The 15,890-nt window shown below is 50.7% G+C and overlaps 1 protein-coding gene across 2 annotated transcripts in view; it reads left to right on the plus strand.

The window, feature by feature from the left end:
• Positions 1-5,854: 5,854 nt before the first annotated feature.
• The window catches only part of SH3BP4 (SH3 domain binding protein 4), a 95,757-nt gene continuing 85,721 nt past the window's right edge, over positions 5,855-15,890 (plus strand). For both annotated transcript variants that reach the window (XM_065917010.1, XM_065917011.1), the window contains exon 1: positions 5,855-6,087. The gene's annotated coding sequence lies outside the window, so the exon portion shown is untranslated. The remainder of the gene's footprint in view (positions 6,088-15,890) is intronic.

Raw genomic sequence — 15,890 nt, forward strand, 5'->3', positions numbered from 1 at the left:
CCAGACTCTTGAGTCTTCCCGTGCACAGGCAAACACTACACTCCTTAACTTGAGACATCTGGTTTTCTTTTATTAACAGTAATCTTTTGATGTTCTGACAAGGCCTTTCGTTGCAAAAACTCTCCTCTATATCCTGGCTGCCCTCACCCTCGCCTCTTCAGAGCAGTTTCTCAGTGTCATCTGAGATGCTTGCTGTCTTTGTCCCAGGCTTGACAGCCTCAGAATATCCGCCGAAGCAAACACAACTTTCAACTTTTAGGTGCACCTTTTTCTTTTCCAGTCGACTCCTCAAAGACTTGGCATACGCTGTGCTGTCTGCCTGGCATGCCCCTCCCTGGTTCCTTTCTCTTTGGCATGGATGTCCCCGCCCCTGATGGCCCTCTCTAGTTGGCCTACCTAAGTCGGGGAGTCTCTTGTTGTTTCCTGGTTTGGGTGATTTCCTTTATACCTCGTACCACCCACGAGCTTGTCCCCTTCTTTCCGTTTCAAGTCATCGCTGGACCCTCAGCACCAGGAAGGCAGAGCTGATGCTATCTCACCCAGTCTCAATTCTCAGGGCTGAGCCCAGGGTCTGGCACACACATGTTCAATGTGTATGTCCGAATTACACGACTGTCACTCTTCAGGCTTGTGACTCATGTCAGGAGCATCTTCTCCCTCAGTTGAAATCCACCGAGGGTACTCAGCCAGGAGAGGGTTTTCCCAGCAGCCTCCTCTTCACACTGTGTGTTAGAGACAGCAAGTTTGAAATTCCGTTCGACCACACTGATGATACAATTGCTATTTTATAGATTCCATTGGATAAATACCTTAATGCCTTGTCTTAAACCCTTGTCTTTTTATTCTCTTTTTGTATTTTTAAATTCTATTTTCCCCTTGACATGGGCATTTTTATCATAACTGATCTCACTTCTCCAAAAGAACATTATTATTTTTATTTCCTTGTAGAGAATGCCCTTGTTCCTAGAAAGAGACTTTCACGAAAAGCCCACTTACGATTTCTGAGAAATTACTCCCTAACGTGAAGTGTATTTTACAAGTGGCCAGAATGCCACAACATTAGCAAGCTTTGGTAGAGCTCAGGGCAGTGCTTATTACTTATTCTTGCTTGAACTGCTGTTTCTAGCGGTGCTGCATGTACTTTAAGAAGCTACTAGAATGAATGACAGGTGCTGGTGGTCGGTGTGGATTAAGCTCATGCTATTGCTGGCTTATGCCATATTGATGGTCCAAATCCATGCCAGTCTCCTCTAACTTCCTGGGCATTTTACTTTCTGACACACAGGAGACTTCCTAAGATGGCATTTTTTCCCTTAATACACTGAGTGCATGTCATTATAAAAGAGCCTACACTCAGAGAAATTTGGCATGTTAAACCCTTTTGTGAAGTTTGAAGGTCACTTTCTTGGATTCTCTCATCAACGCTTTTCTGCCAGGGCAATGTAGTCAGCTCCTTGAACTACAGTGGTTTGCAAAAAGGTATTTCTATGTACAGCTGGTATAAAACCAGGAATGAAAGATTAACTTGTAAGTCTGTGTGTGTATACAAAATAATGACGGTAGTTTATATTTATAAACACTGTAAGCTCGACGCTGAGCAATCTGCACACATTATTTCATTTAATCCTTGCAAATATTATGCCCAGCTCCAGAGGAGAAAACACCTAGCTGTTAAGTGATGGGACTGGCATTTAACCACAGGCAGCCTGATTTCAGTACCAAATATGCACACTTGTATACACACACACACACACACACACACACACTCCTACAACACACACATGTATCATATATACAGTCATACACTCTAACATACTGTAAATGCTTAAGAAAAGGTTTCTGGATGGACACGTGATAATACTTTGTTAACCACAGGATCTTGGCAGAGGGTGTGAAATTGTGGTCAATGCCTACTTGTTACTCTCGGTGTTCACTGTTCAGTTGCTAAGTCATATCTGACTCTTTGTGACCCCAAGGAATGCAGCACGCCAGGCTTCCCTATTCTTCAATATCTCCCAGAGTCTGCTCAGACTTATATCCATTGTGTCGATGATGCCATCCAACCATCTCATCCTCTGTCTCCCCCTTATCTTCCTGCCCTCAATCTTTCCCAGCACTGAGGGCTTTTCCAATGAGTTTGGCTTTTCATATCAGGGAACCAAAGTAAGGAGCTTAGCTTCAGCATCAGTCCTTCCAGTGAATATTCAGGGTTGATTTCCTTTAGGATTGATGGGTCTGAGCTCCTTGCTGTCCAAAAAACTCTCAAGAGACTTCTCCAGCATCAAAATTCAAAAGCATTAATTCTTCAACCCTCAACCTTCTTTATGGTCTGACTCTCACATCCATACATGACTACTGGAGAAACCATAGCTTTTACTATATGGACCTTTGTCAGCAAAGTGATGTTTCTGCTTTTTAATATGCTGTCTAGGTTGGTCATAGCTTTTCTTCCAAGGAGCAAGCATCTTTTAGTTTTATGGCTGCAGTCACCGTCCACAGTGATATTTGGACCCACTCTTCTAATCATTTGAATCCTTTGAAACAAACAAGTATTACTCTTGTACTTTAAAAAACTTATTGAATTTGCTGAATGTGTCCCCACAAGAAATGCTTATTGAGTCACTGAATGTTATGAGTAGCTCATTTTTTTCTTTTGCCTTTGGAAGGAGAACTAGGAAAACTGGGTGGAGTGAAAAAGCATACAGTTAACAGGGAACAACATCTTAAGACCTTCTTGCTTTTCAGTAATTCAAAGACAGAAAAATCCACAGACAACTTACACTTGCCCATGAGGCACTGTATCTCTCAGTTCATTGCTGCGTCAAACCCATGAACTACGTGAGTGAGAGTACAAGAGAATCTGTTCATGGGTTTTTTGTTTTTTGTTCAATTTTCTTTAAACATTCTGACCTCCATAAATGCTTCTTCTTGGATGCAGGCTGCTTTGAAGATGCTTATGGCACCACGATATGACACCAAGTACCGGGCTGGTACAGCCGTGGACACCGTGAAACAAGCTCTTCGTCCCTGAAGGTGAACGCAGCAGGCACTCTGCTATCAGCTCTGTATCTTGCATTTCCATATCACTTTGCGGTTTGTGCACTTTAATGCTTCTTCTTCCCTCACTGCTTACTGAACTCAGCTTTTCCCAGACTGGACCTTGGCTTTCTTATTTGATTGTTTTTGTGCTCTGCCCTAGCTCCATTCCTCGGTGTGGCCGCTGAGCCTTTCCTCGTGTTTGGCCATTTGTGTGCTTCTGGGAATTGTCTTTTCATAGCTTTTGTCCATTTTCCACTGGCTTGTCTTGTTCAATGCTTTATAGACATTTTTACACAGTAAGGATATTAGTCATTGGGAATAGCAGTAATAACAGTAGATAAAGCAAACTGAATGCTACTCTGTGCCAGGCTCTTTGCTAGGCACCTTACACGCTGCACTGAATTTTCATTCTCATTTAGGAAACCGAGTCACAGAGAGGCAAGCCTAGCAGGCTGGCTTCCAGGCCAGTGCTCCAAACGTGTTCTTATATTACTAAGGACGCCCTAGGCCTCCCACATGCCTTTTTTTTTTTCCCCCACATGCCTTTTATACCATTTTTCTGAGGTCTTTTCAGGGTGACAGCTTCCTTTTGAAATCCACAGCATACTTTTTAAGGCTAATTGTATCTATTTTCAGGAATTCAATTGCCCTAACACATAGATGACGGACTTCCCAGGTGGCTCAGTGGTAAAGAATTCCCTTCCAATACAGACACGGCAGAAGACACGGGATTGATCCCTGGGACAGGAAGATCCCCTGCAGGAGGATATGGCAACCTACTCCAGTGTTCTTGCCTGCAGAATTCCATGAACAGAGGAGCCTGGCGGGCTACAGTCCATGGATCACAAAGAGTCAGACATGACTGAGTGACTGACACATAGATGATACCCAATTCAGAATACCATTGTCCACCCTTCTAGGTCCATGTATCTGTCTTCCTATGTCTCTTTCCAAAAATTCATCAGGAACTTCAAATTGAAGTGGCAGTAAATCAGATCCCTAAATTAAATGGAGGTCTCAAAGGTTGCAAGGGCTTGGGATCCAGAAAACCCAAGATTTGAATTCAGACTCATGCCCCAAGGGCTCATGACAGCAGTACACAAGGTCTAAAGTCATCTACACAATGAGAATAGTAATAATATCGACTTTGCTAGGTAATGGTGAGGAATGACTCAAGGAGTGCTGATTTCTGGGCACGGAATAACAAATGTTAGCTTTTTTCCCCCCTAAAGACCTGCTCTTTCTCCTGGTTTCTGGATTGCACGGGGCACCCAGTCCTTCAGTATGGTACCTAGTGGTCCTCGAAATGGTTAGAGCCCAACCTCCGTAGTGGCTCCAGGTCAAATTCTGGTTCTACCAGTTTCCTGCTGTCAAATTAATTCTCGAAGGTTCAGTGTACTCAGGCGTGAAATGGACTAATGAGGGTAGCCAAGTGTGGGATTTTGGGGAGATTAAATGTTCCAGTCCATGGAAAGTGCTTGCCACACAGTATGTGGTGCGTTCACTCACTAAGCATTTATTGAGTACCTACTACGTGCCAGGCATATTCTAGGCACTGGTGGCCCAGAGGAGTACCGGCCAGAAAACGTGTACACGGCCACATGCTGTATATTCCATTTGCGATCTGCTCAGCAGGAAATTCTTTGTAATTTTCCACGTGACTGCCTTTTTCTTGTTCTTACTTTTGAAACTTTGCGCTGGTACCCATGTGCTTTTTTTTTCTCCACGGTCCTAGACAAGTGTAAGAAAGGTTTTGAGAATCAGGTGCCCCTGTCCGCGATCTGGCCGACGCCGGCCAGTCTGCGGATCCGAACATCCCCCGGGGGTCTCTGCATGGGATTCCTAGAGAAGGGGTGGGCGGAGGAAGATGCCAGGGGCTTGCGAGCGCGGCCAAAACGTCTCAAGACGACCGCCACCTCTAGATCTGCTCGGTACCAACCAACACGATTCCGGAGGGGCCCGGCCTCCTGGACCTCGATCCCGGACCCCAGCCTAAAGGAGGAGAGGAGGAGACGCCAAGACAGGATCCTCGCCGGGGCCCCAGGAGACTAGGCGCCACACCCCGGCCTGCGAGCGCTCCCCCTCCCGGCCTCTTTGCGCTCCGGCTCGGCCCCGCCCCTCCGCCCACACCCCGCCCCCGCCTCCCGGCCCCCGCGGCCCGCCCCTCCTCCAGCCTCCTGGACACAGCGGTTCGGCCCCGCCCCGCAATAGCTTGGCCCCGCCCCTGCTTTACCACCCAACGCAGGCCCCACCCTCCGACATGACCACGCCCACTAATCATTCCCACCCCGCCTCCGCCTTTTGGCCGCTTTCTAGGCCCCGTCCCGTCCGAGCTTGCCCCGCCCCCTGCCTGTCCGCACCCCGCCCAGCCTCCCGGGCCCCGCCGCTCGCCCCTCCCCCAGGCCCCAAGCTACAACGGCTCGGCCCCACCCTCTGCTTCTTCCAGCCCCACGCCCTCCTCTCCGCCTCCCCAGGCAGGCCCCGCCCTCCTCCATGACCACGCCCACCACTCATTCCCACCCCGCCCCCGCCATTTGGCCGCCTTCTGGGCCACTCCCCCTCCGAGCTCGCCCCGCCCCCTGCCCGCCCGCGCTCCGCCCCTGGCTCCGGGAGGCCCAGGCTAGGACCCGGTCGCCTACTCTTCCTGGGCGTCGTCCCACCCCTGTCTCCACAGGGCTCTCGGCTCCGACTCTGTCCCCTACCGCCCAAGGCGCCCCATTCCAGCGCAGGACCACCCCTTCCCCGCGATCCCGCCCCGAGACCCCGCCCTCTTGAGCTCGCCCTGGCCAAGAGACACCCCCGCCCCACCACTGCTGCCCTCCCCCTGGTCCCCGCCTCCCGCGCTCCGCCTCGCGCGCCCCGCCCCGGCGCGGGGACCACCCTCAGCCCTCCCAGGCGGGGGCTGAGCGCTCCCGGCACTCTCGGCGGTCCCGGCAACTCGCTTCCGCCGCGCGGTGGTTCCCGCGGATCGGCGCACGGTGCCGGCTCGGGCGCGCTCCCAGACCGCGGGGAGAACCGCAGGAGCCCGCGGGACGCAATGCGAGCCAGGTAGGCAGGCTGCGCGCCCGGGCCGACCCTGCGGGCCGCTCCAGCCCCGCGCCCGGCCACGCTCCCGCGGCGCCTTCTGGGGCTCCGCGGCTTTGCACGCCTCGCGGGCGCCGATCGTTTCCCCGCCGCCCGAGTTCGGGGTTCCGGGGGTGCCCGGGCGCGGCTGGCGCCGGACCGCTTCGGGAAGCCTTGCGCGCCCCTCGTGCTCCCCGGGGACTCCGTCACCTCGGTGCAGACTGGCCTGGCTCGGGGTTCCGGGAGCCGAGCCGCACTTATGGCCCCCGCGTGAACCCGGCAGATCCCCCTTCCCTGGTCCTAGCGAGGCCGGCCCTGAGAGGTGACCCTCCTCGGCGACTGTTCGCGTCCTCGGGGCGCTCGGCTCGGGGGGCCGTGGGTGCTCCGAGGGCTGGAGGCGCCGGGGCTTTCTCTGGCGCGGGTCCCGGGCGAAGGGAAGGGCGCGCGGTCCGGGGTTAAACTTAGTGACAATGCGTGTTTCAACTTCTTCGGGGACCCCCTCATTTTAAGATGGAAATGAGAACCCCGATTTCTGGCTTGGCTGTCCGGTGACCCACAAGCCGCGAGGTGACAGCGGCGGCGGCGGCGGCGGCGGCAGCGGGCGGGCGGGGACGACTGGCGGAGACGCACGTTGTTAAGTGGTGTTTCGCGGGAAGCCGGCTCCGCGGTGCGGATTGGTGGTCTGTAGGACCCCAACCCTGGAGGCCGGTGGCTTCCACCCCGGGCCGGCCGGGTAGCTAGGGGGACCAGGCCGCTCTGGCCCTTCTCCCGGGGGTGTCGGGCGGCCCCCGGTGCCGCCAGAGGGACGGCGGCCGGGCTTCCTGCGTGCGGAGAGGCCGGTGGAGCCTTACCGTTCAATGCGATTCAGAAAGGGAACCCGGGCAGGATGTTATCCGCGCTTTTCTTTCCAAGTTAATGCAACTAGATCGGTACCGTGTGCTTTATCAGTAGTAAGAAGTTCACACATAACTTTTGTTCGGATCACAGCAACACTGTATTTTCTGGGTGGAAAGCATAGAAATATAAACAGTAAAACAGAAACCATCATTGATCCCACAGTTCCTACCGGCTTCAGTATTTACCTTCTTTGATATTCATATTGCACCCGCTTGCTGATCTAACCGGTAAGTTTAGACGTGGAACCTCTCTTGACTAAATGGAAGCAATCCCTTTGTGAAGCTCTCCCCCTCCCCCTTTCAAAACCTGATTGTCTCTGAGCATCAAAGTTTGGGTGTCTGGGCCTGGCTGCCTTCTCAGGCCCCATGGGTCCTCTTTGCAGTGGGTGGTGTTTTCCATGCCTTCTGCAGGCCCGAGATGGAGAGAGAAGCCGGCAGTCAGCTAGACCAGTGGCTCAGAGGGGATTGGCTTTGGTTTGGGTTCCTTGCCTTGTAAAAATGAAGGTAATGATTCTCAATCTGCTTCTCAGGGCACCATAAAAATTAATGGGTGGTTTGCAAAGCGTTTCGACATCCTTGCATGGACAGCGGCTGTACTTTGAGGGGCTAGGAAGCATTTCATTCGTGTCCTTTGCTTTCGTCATCAAATAAAAGTCTACCTCCCACCTGGTCATCCCGTCTAAGAAACGGGAGTGTCCAGTGGAGTCTGGAGAAGGTTCCCGGCTCCCTGCTCAGCACAGTCTGCCCAGGCCAAGTCCCTCAGGAGATGGGGAGTGGGGGGCTTGGAAGAAGACAGAACCCCCTCATCCATCTCCCCCATCTGCTTTCTGCACATGGACCAAGAGTGTAAGGGGGCTTTGACATTAAGGCCCCAGGGTTCCTAGGCCTGATGTTGAGGCCACACTGATCCAAGAAGGAACAGTTAGTTCTGGGAGGACTCAGACAGTGAACAACCCTGGCTTCCTAGGCATTTGTTTTACGGCACTCTTGTTTACCAAATGAACAATGACCCGCTCAGATCTGCGGTGCCTGAGAAGCTTCTGTGAGCTTTAAATTTTTTCCTGTTGTCCCAAGACTCTGGCACCACGCTTTAAGGGGCTTTTTTTTTTTTTTTTTAAGGGGCTTTTTAAAGCAATTGGGAGGGACTCGGATCATTTGTTAATTTTGGATACTGAAAGCTGGAGCTGGAGCCATCAGAGGTGCCACACAGGTTGCCTTTTGTTCCCCTGGCAAAGCAGTGACAGAAGCACCTCTTTCTGTAGCAGGTCTGGAGGGTTCCAGTTTGTCATTTGATAGTCTCATTTTTTTTTTTTTTAAATTGTCACTCCCACCAGCACTTTGTTCTGCCTAAGGGCTAGGAGCTGAGCACAGTCCAGACACAGGGGGCTTTCCGGAAGGACCCAGAAAGTGGGCTGGACGAGTTACTGATAAGTATCCTTCCAGGCTCCTGGGCTCTTAGTGTTGTGCCCAGAATGTTCTCTTAGTTGGGAGGAAGGGGGAGTCCTGGATTTTCTCCTCTGCTGTTTGCTAACTCAATTTCTAGTCACCCTGCAGCCTGGAATTGTTTCCCTGCAGGCTGCTTCAACAGACTTTTTTCTTATTCTAATAGTACTGGTGTGATAATAAGATATGCTAATAGCAACGAGGTTGACCCCTGGGTCCTGGGAGGCCGCTCCTGTGTTTAAACCCTGGCTTGCTTCCGGGTCGGTTAAGTGTGGGTAGGATGTGTGCGCTTCCTTCTTGCAAGACCGGAGGCCACCTGGCTTCCCTCAGCTTCTTAGGGGAGCCCTTGGCCCGAACAAGGTTAGAAGCCACTTCACTGGGCCCTGGCTGACCTTACCGCAGCTGGGGGCAAACCACTGTGGCTCCCTGTTTGAGGAACCAGGCTTGTGTGTGACTTGTGGGCTCAGGGCCAGCCACGTGGGTTTTCCTTAGCTTGGTTATTTTCAAATTCGACACCTGAATTGGGCCACGTTGCAATTTTTCTTCTGAGAATTGGAGTTCGGTCCCCTGGGATGTGTTTCCTAAGGCCCTGGAGATGGGCACTGGAACTGCTTTGTCCTGAGGGGGCCGCCTGACAGCCCGGAACTGGGGAGGGTCACTGAGCAGCTAAATAGACTTTACCGTGACCTCAGGGCCAGGAGGGGAGCCCGGGGCAGTCCATTGTCGACACTCAGCTTCCGCAAGCTGGATCCTGCCTCCCCACTGCTTGCACACAAGAAGCCCCACATTCTGCCTTCACTCTCCAAAGAGTGACAGAAAAAATAATTCAGCAAGCCCCTAAGCACCCAACTACTTACCAGGGTCTTCCAGGGAGTCTGAGCCTGCTTCTCCGTGGGCTCTGCGGGCATTGTGTGTTACTGGACAGCATCTGATGCATTCAGGACCGGAGTCTGGGGGAAGGATGTTGACAGAAGAGTGTGTGATGTGATTCTAGGAAGGGTGAAATTCTTTGTAGTTCATCACCGCCTCCCATCCACCAAGTGTACAAAATATCTTCCCAAACCACTGGTAAGCAAATATGGACTTGTAAGTTGAGATTTGAAGTTGAGGACAGCTCAGAATAAGGATCCCTTGGGCTTCCCAGATGGCACAGTGGTAAAGAATCTGCCTGCCAATGCAGGAGTCATGGGTTCAACCTCTGGGTGCCATCTCTGGGTCAGGAAGATCCCCTGGAGGAGGAAACGGTAACCCACTCCAGTATTCTCGCCTAGGAGATTGCGTGGACAGAGAAGCCTGGCAAGCTACAGTCCATGGGGTCACAAAGAGTTGGACACAGCTGAGCAAAAAACATGGATTGCTTGCTAAGGTTTTGTGATGGGCCTGATCCAGCACGCAAACTTTAAAATCCTCACGAAAACCGTGAGGGTTTCCCTTTTACAGGAAAACCACCAGCACTGAAGTCGCCCTGCCAGCCTCATTGTCCAGTAAGTGCTCAAGCTGGGGTTTAAGCCTGGACCTGCCTGAGCCCAGAGCTCTTCATCACATCTCCCCGTGTGCTGAAATGAAAGAAACAAGTCACACCTTCGGGAGCGTGAAGACACAGGCATGGAAATAGCAGAGTGCCTACCTCCTTTTCACAGTGATAACACAAAGGTGGTGAAATCTTCAAAACCTGAGAAGTCTTTGCAGCCTAAATGGAAAGCAGTCCGTTTGCACCTTTGTCCCCCAGGGGGCCATGCCCTTGCACCCTATCTACAAGGTAAAGTTTGATGTATCTGTAAGATGGTGATTTTGAAGTTGAGGACAGCTCAGAATCTGCCCTGAAGTTTGTCCTTGTACCATGAAAAGAGGGTATTCTGGGCAGGTGAGGTCACTAGAATAAGATTAAGATTATAGGAAGGCTGTTAAGTAAATGTAAGATAAGGTCCACCTTCCACTATACAATCAAATAAAGGACATACTAATGAGATTATTCTTATCTGCTCCATGAAGCCTCTTCTTCAGGGAACTCTGAGCTGATTGATGCCTGGTAGCCCAGCTCTTCTGAACCAATTGAAAAGAATCCTTTCCCTGAAAGAGTTTTTATGGTTCCAAATTAAATCACTCTCTTCTCTCTCCCCCCCTTCCCCGTTCTCCCAGCCTGCTTCACTGAGGAAAACACTGCCCCATTCTCATGAAACAGGGAAGCCTGCTAAGGTCTGCAGGCATAAAAGGAATTGAAAGGTTTCTTTGGTCTCTGAGCCCTGTGCTGGTCAACCTGCTCTCAGGGAAAAAGCAAAGAGCCTTGATGAGTTGATCAGCCAGCTGCCCTGGTGTACGTCCTGCCCCCTTGGCTGAGCCCAAGCTGCCAGCTGGGTCTGGCAATGTTATTACCGAGCAGCTGAGACTCTGAGTAGCCAGTGAGAGTGGACTTCAGCTTGCCTTTCATCGCCCTGAGCTCACCGGCCCAGCCCCCTTCTGGAATGGGTGGAACCGTTGCCTGGCTTCTGCTTGGACCACGGCTGCCCGGGAGCTGTACGTTCTGAAAGGATTTGGGTGTCGCTGAGTAGCCTAATTTGGCCAGCAAGAGTTGAGTGCTTCAAAACTCAAGGCTCCTATGTGTGTATGCGTGTGCGCTCAGTCATGTCCTCGTGGTCTGTAGCCCACCAGGCTCCTCTGTCCATGCAGTTCTCCAGGCAAGAATACTGGAGTGGGTTGCCGTTTCCAGGGGATCTTCATGACCCAGGGATCAAACCCACATCTCCTCCATTGGCAGGCGGGTTCTTTACCTCTAGCACCACCTGGGAAACTTTAAAAGCTCCCCAGAGGAATCAGCACTCTGATATGTGTCCAGGGTCGAACTCCACCGAGGTAGGGAATTTGTGTAAGAAGGACACTCGGGACTAGGCGTGGTCAACTCTGCTTTTGAAACCAAGGAGTTGAACCTTTCCCATGTGGAGTGAGGGAGACAGAGCCGGCATCCACAGGGGCTTCCTAGGATCGTACAAGGGGAGAAGGGAGAAACTCGGAGGCTGAGGGCTCTTTAAGAGTCTGAGCTTGGTTGCACATAAGCTGATTACTTTTTCTCTATCATAATTAGCAGTCAAATTTATTTAAAATGTAAGTGCTTCCTTGAGAGGCAGCAAGCGCGTGGGAAGGAGACGGGCTGAGCCAGGCTTGTGAGCTGCTCGGGACCAGGAAGGGCCCACCAGGCCTGGGACGCAGGCTCAAGGAGGCATCTGTCTCATGAGATACACACACAGGGTCAGGGAGCGGCTGTGGAGAGGGCGCTAGCTGGGGGCTCACTTCCTTAGAGTCGAACCCATCACCCCTGAAGAGCTCACTGCAGACTTGAGTGAGGAATCAGGCCCGGGAGCACCCATCTCAGTCCCTCCATGGTGACAGGAGGGAAGGCCAGGGGGCAGAAGGCCAAAGAGGCAGCTGGAGGTGGGAGAACGTGTGCCTTTTGACCCCAAGCCCAGGAGGAGGTTGGAGTGTGGAGGAAGGGGTCTGGGAGCCCCATGCAAGCAGGACAATTCCGGGTCATAAATGATCAGAGAAGTAACACGTGGAAGACCAGGGGCCCCTGGTTTGGTTTGTTAGGACCGTGTGATTGTGCTCCTGGGGAAGCGCCTAGAAAACCAAGGACGAGACACGTAGCCCTCTGAGACATGTTAGTGTCATTTGAGGATGTCAAGGCAGGATGGAGCTGGAAATATGTCAGAGGGGCTGGGATGCCGGGGCTGTGGAGGCCTGGTGGGGGGTTGAAGGGAGGGGGCGTAGGACCAGCACAGAGTGATGGAGGTCCAGTGAGGGGTGAGTGGCCCCAGGGACTGTGAGGGCAAGAGGTGGGTGTGAGAGGTTGTCATGGGGACTGACTCTTTTAAAAAAAACCCTCACCACCGCCCCCACCCCCCATGCCTTTTCATGTTGTACATCTGCAGCTTGTTTTTACCAGCCTTTTCCGGGGTGAGGAGGGCCATCCTCATTTGTCCCCAAGACCCAGCTCCCTGCGTCTCCTCAGGGAAGCCTTCCCTGACTGCTGAGGTCAGGAGCTGACTGCTGCTTGCTTGCTGTCATCCCCCTGAGCGGGGCTCTGCTGGGCAAGGGGCAGCCCTTTCTTTTTCTCCCCATCCTTGCTATACAGACAGCGCATCCTGTGAACCAGGAGGGAGCAGGGTGGGGACCAGGGCAGTGACTGCCCTGTAACCACGAAGCAGCGATGCTGATGGTCTCTTCTTATCTTCACAGCTAAAAATTACACCAGAGGAGGAAAGTAATTCCATGAATAATAATCAACTGACTTGTAAAGGCTGCCCAGCGGTCCCCTCGCAGCTCTGCCCTTTGCCTTCTCATTCACCCCAACTTCCTGCCTTTGTTTACCTGTTCATGCTATCAGCCTTTTGGAAAGGATTTTAATTTTTATAACTTTAGGATACAGAAAAGTACAGCTCTTCCTTGACATCAAATGGAGTTATGTACTGATAAATCCATTGTATGCTGAACATATTGAAAATGCATTTAATACATCTAAGCTCCCCAGCGTCATAGCTTAGCCTTCCCTAACTTCAGCGTGCTCTGAACCCTGTTAGCCCACAGCTGGGCAGAGTCATCGAACACAAAGCCTGTTGGGTAATGAAGTGTTGAATAGCTCACATAATTGATTAAATATTGTACTGAAAGTGAAGGACAGAATGGTTGTCTGGGCGCAGAATAGTTTTGTGTCTGTTCTTGGCCCCAGCGGTCACTCCCTGCCCTGCCCAGCATCACGGAAGAGCGTGAGACACATGTACGCTAGCCTCGGAAAAGAGCGGAATTCAAAATCTGAAGTCCTGTTTCTACTGAGCGTATGTTGCTTTCAGGCTGGTAAAGTCAAGAGATGTAAGTCAGGTGTGCGTGCCTGTGCTTAGTCGCATCAGACTCTTCGGGATCCCATAAACTGTAGCCCGCCAGGCTCTTCTGTCCTTGGGATTTTCCAGGCAAGAATGCTGGAGGGGGTTGCCATTCCCTTCTCCAGGGCATCTTCCCAACCCAGGGATCGACTCCCGTCTCCTCCGTCTCCTGCACTGGTAGGCGGGTTCTTTACCACTGAGCCAGCTTGCTGTTCAGTCGCTAAGTCGTGTCTGACTCTGCGACCCCATGGAAGGCAGCCTGCCCGGCTGCCCTGTCCTTCACTGTCTCCTGGAGTTTGCTCACACTTATGTCCAGTGAGTCAGTAATAACATCCAATAAGTCAGGGACCATCTGTAAATGGAACATGTGAAAAATGCAGCTTCGTTTAAACATTTGAAAATTACCCTAAGAATCGTCGCTTTGACAAGTGGTGTCAGATGTTTGTGTATGTCCCTTAGAGAAGTGGAAAATAAAACCTCGTGTTTGAAGTTAACTGGGGATGATGGCTGAGTTACTGTTCTGCGTGTAATAATTCATGTCAAGCTCTGGGCCCGGCCTGTGACCCAGGGCCTCACAGTAGCTGGTGGTGGTGATGGCAATCACAGTAGGAACAGTCAGCTGCCAGGGTCTGCTCTCACTTTCCCTCCCTGTCATCCTGGCCCAAATACCCTCTGGCAGAAGGTGTGGTTTTTTTCCCCCCTTGTGGCTTCGGAAATCAGTGTTTATGACAGTGTTTATGACATCTTAAGGAGGGAAACTTTATTCTGGTTTTGTTCTGGTCCACAGCCATTTGGCTATTTCACTTTTCTGTCCTGCTTTAAGAGACCAAAGTTTCAAATTTTGATCACATGTTTCTTTTTGGTCAGCCAAATATGAAACAGTCTGATTTGCACAACTGAAAGTCATCAGAGGACATTCAAAAATTAAGTGACTGACCATCCATCATGTTCGTCTAAACACTGTTTTTTGTACCCGAGGCCATTGTCAGGACAAACGAACGTGACAAGTTCCTTTTCTCAGGGTTGTCTCCAGTGGTCTTTGTTGAGATCTGTTTTATTTTGGGTGATGTCATGGGCTTCCAAATCCCACATACCTGTCTGTGTTTGCATCTTTGGCTTCTGTTTGCTTCTGGCTTTGACCTTGGACACATTTTTGGACTTTTTTGAAGCTGGGCTTTCTCACCTGTAAAGCGGTGTTGGTGGGACTGAACTTGCCTGGTGGGATTTTCATGTGGAGAAATGGACCCCACTGCATCACCCTCTCTTGTGAGCCCCGTGCCTGTCCTGGGGAGGTTTTCATGATTCTGGCCTTTTGGAATCCTGTGCACACTTGTAGATTTTTAAAAAATGTTAAGTAGAGATTTTGTGTGATGCCTCACCATCTGAATTAAACAGGAGCGTAGGGGGTTGATATTATTTAGGTATTCAATCTGACGTTTAAAGAATGTAAGTGTTTCCATTGTAAGTGTTGACATTTAAAGATGATGGTAAGTGTCTAAGGATTAGAATCTCCAGTCTTTGCCCTGTCTCTGAAATTCCTGGTGCAGGAAGAGAGGTGAGGGATGGGGTCAGCAAGTGTCACTCCAGTCTGAGACCTGGGGTGGGGAATGGTCCTGGCTTGTAGGTGGGGGGCGCCAGCAGTCAATGGCTGCTCTGTGCCTCTTGCAAGAAGGCCTTATGTGTTCTCGCTACCTTGGGGGGTCGGGGAGGGAGATGAAGCATCTAGTGTTCAACAGACATCTTTTCTAGATATATGAATTGTTTTGGGAAGAGTTCCTTGTGATTTTTCATTCTTAAAAAAACCGTGTCCGCTTAAGTTTTTTTCCCTCCCTCAAGTAATTTTGTGTCCATTTTAGAAACGTGGTGTGTGTGTACGTGTGTGTTTTAGTCACTCAGTTGTGTCCAACTCTTTTTGACTCCGTACACTATACCCCAGCAGGCTCCTCTGACCATGGGATTTCCCAGGTAAGAATTCTGGAGTGAGTTGCTGTTCTGTTTTCCAAGGGATTTTGCCTACCAGGAGATGGAACCTGGGTCTCCTGCACTGCAGGCAGATTCTTTACCATCTGAGCCATCAGGGAAGCCCCTTTAGAAAGATTAGAAAACGCAAAAAGAGAAAAAAGTTCACAGTGGAATTCTGCCACTCAGGGTAACTGCTCTGGGCATTTTTGTGTCTTTCAGATAATTTCACATGTAAATCTAGATCCTTCCAAAAGGAAGAAGATGGTGGAGTAGGAACTTGGTTTTTTGTTTCCTAGTTGCCTGATGCATAGTTATCCTTCAATTGGTCCTTCCCTGTTGAATGAATACTATGCCTTTTACCAAAAAATTGTTGATATACCTTCAGATCAATAAGTACAGATTTGCATCCTCAGTTTTACTGTCGATCTCTTCAGGGATGCATCCTCTTAATTTAACAAGTCCTTGTTCATAGACCGTTTCCAGTGACTTTGAAATTATAAACAGTACTGCAGTGAACATCCTTCAATACATGTAAGTTTTTTCTTCCAATGATTTCTTTTATTCTTAACATCTATAAAGAACTTCTAACTTTATTAGTGATAGGGTGAATGTATAA

The sequence above is a fragment of the Muntiacus reevesi genome, chromosome 1 (genome assembly GCF_963930625.1).
Source record: "Muntiacus reevesi chromosome 1, mMunRee1.1, whole genome shotgun sequence".
In the NCBI taxonomy this organism is placed as follows: domain Eukaryota; kingdom Metazoa; phylum Chordata; class Mammalia; order Artiodactyla; family Cervidae; genus Muntiacus; species Muntiacus reevesi.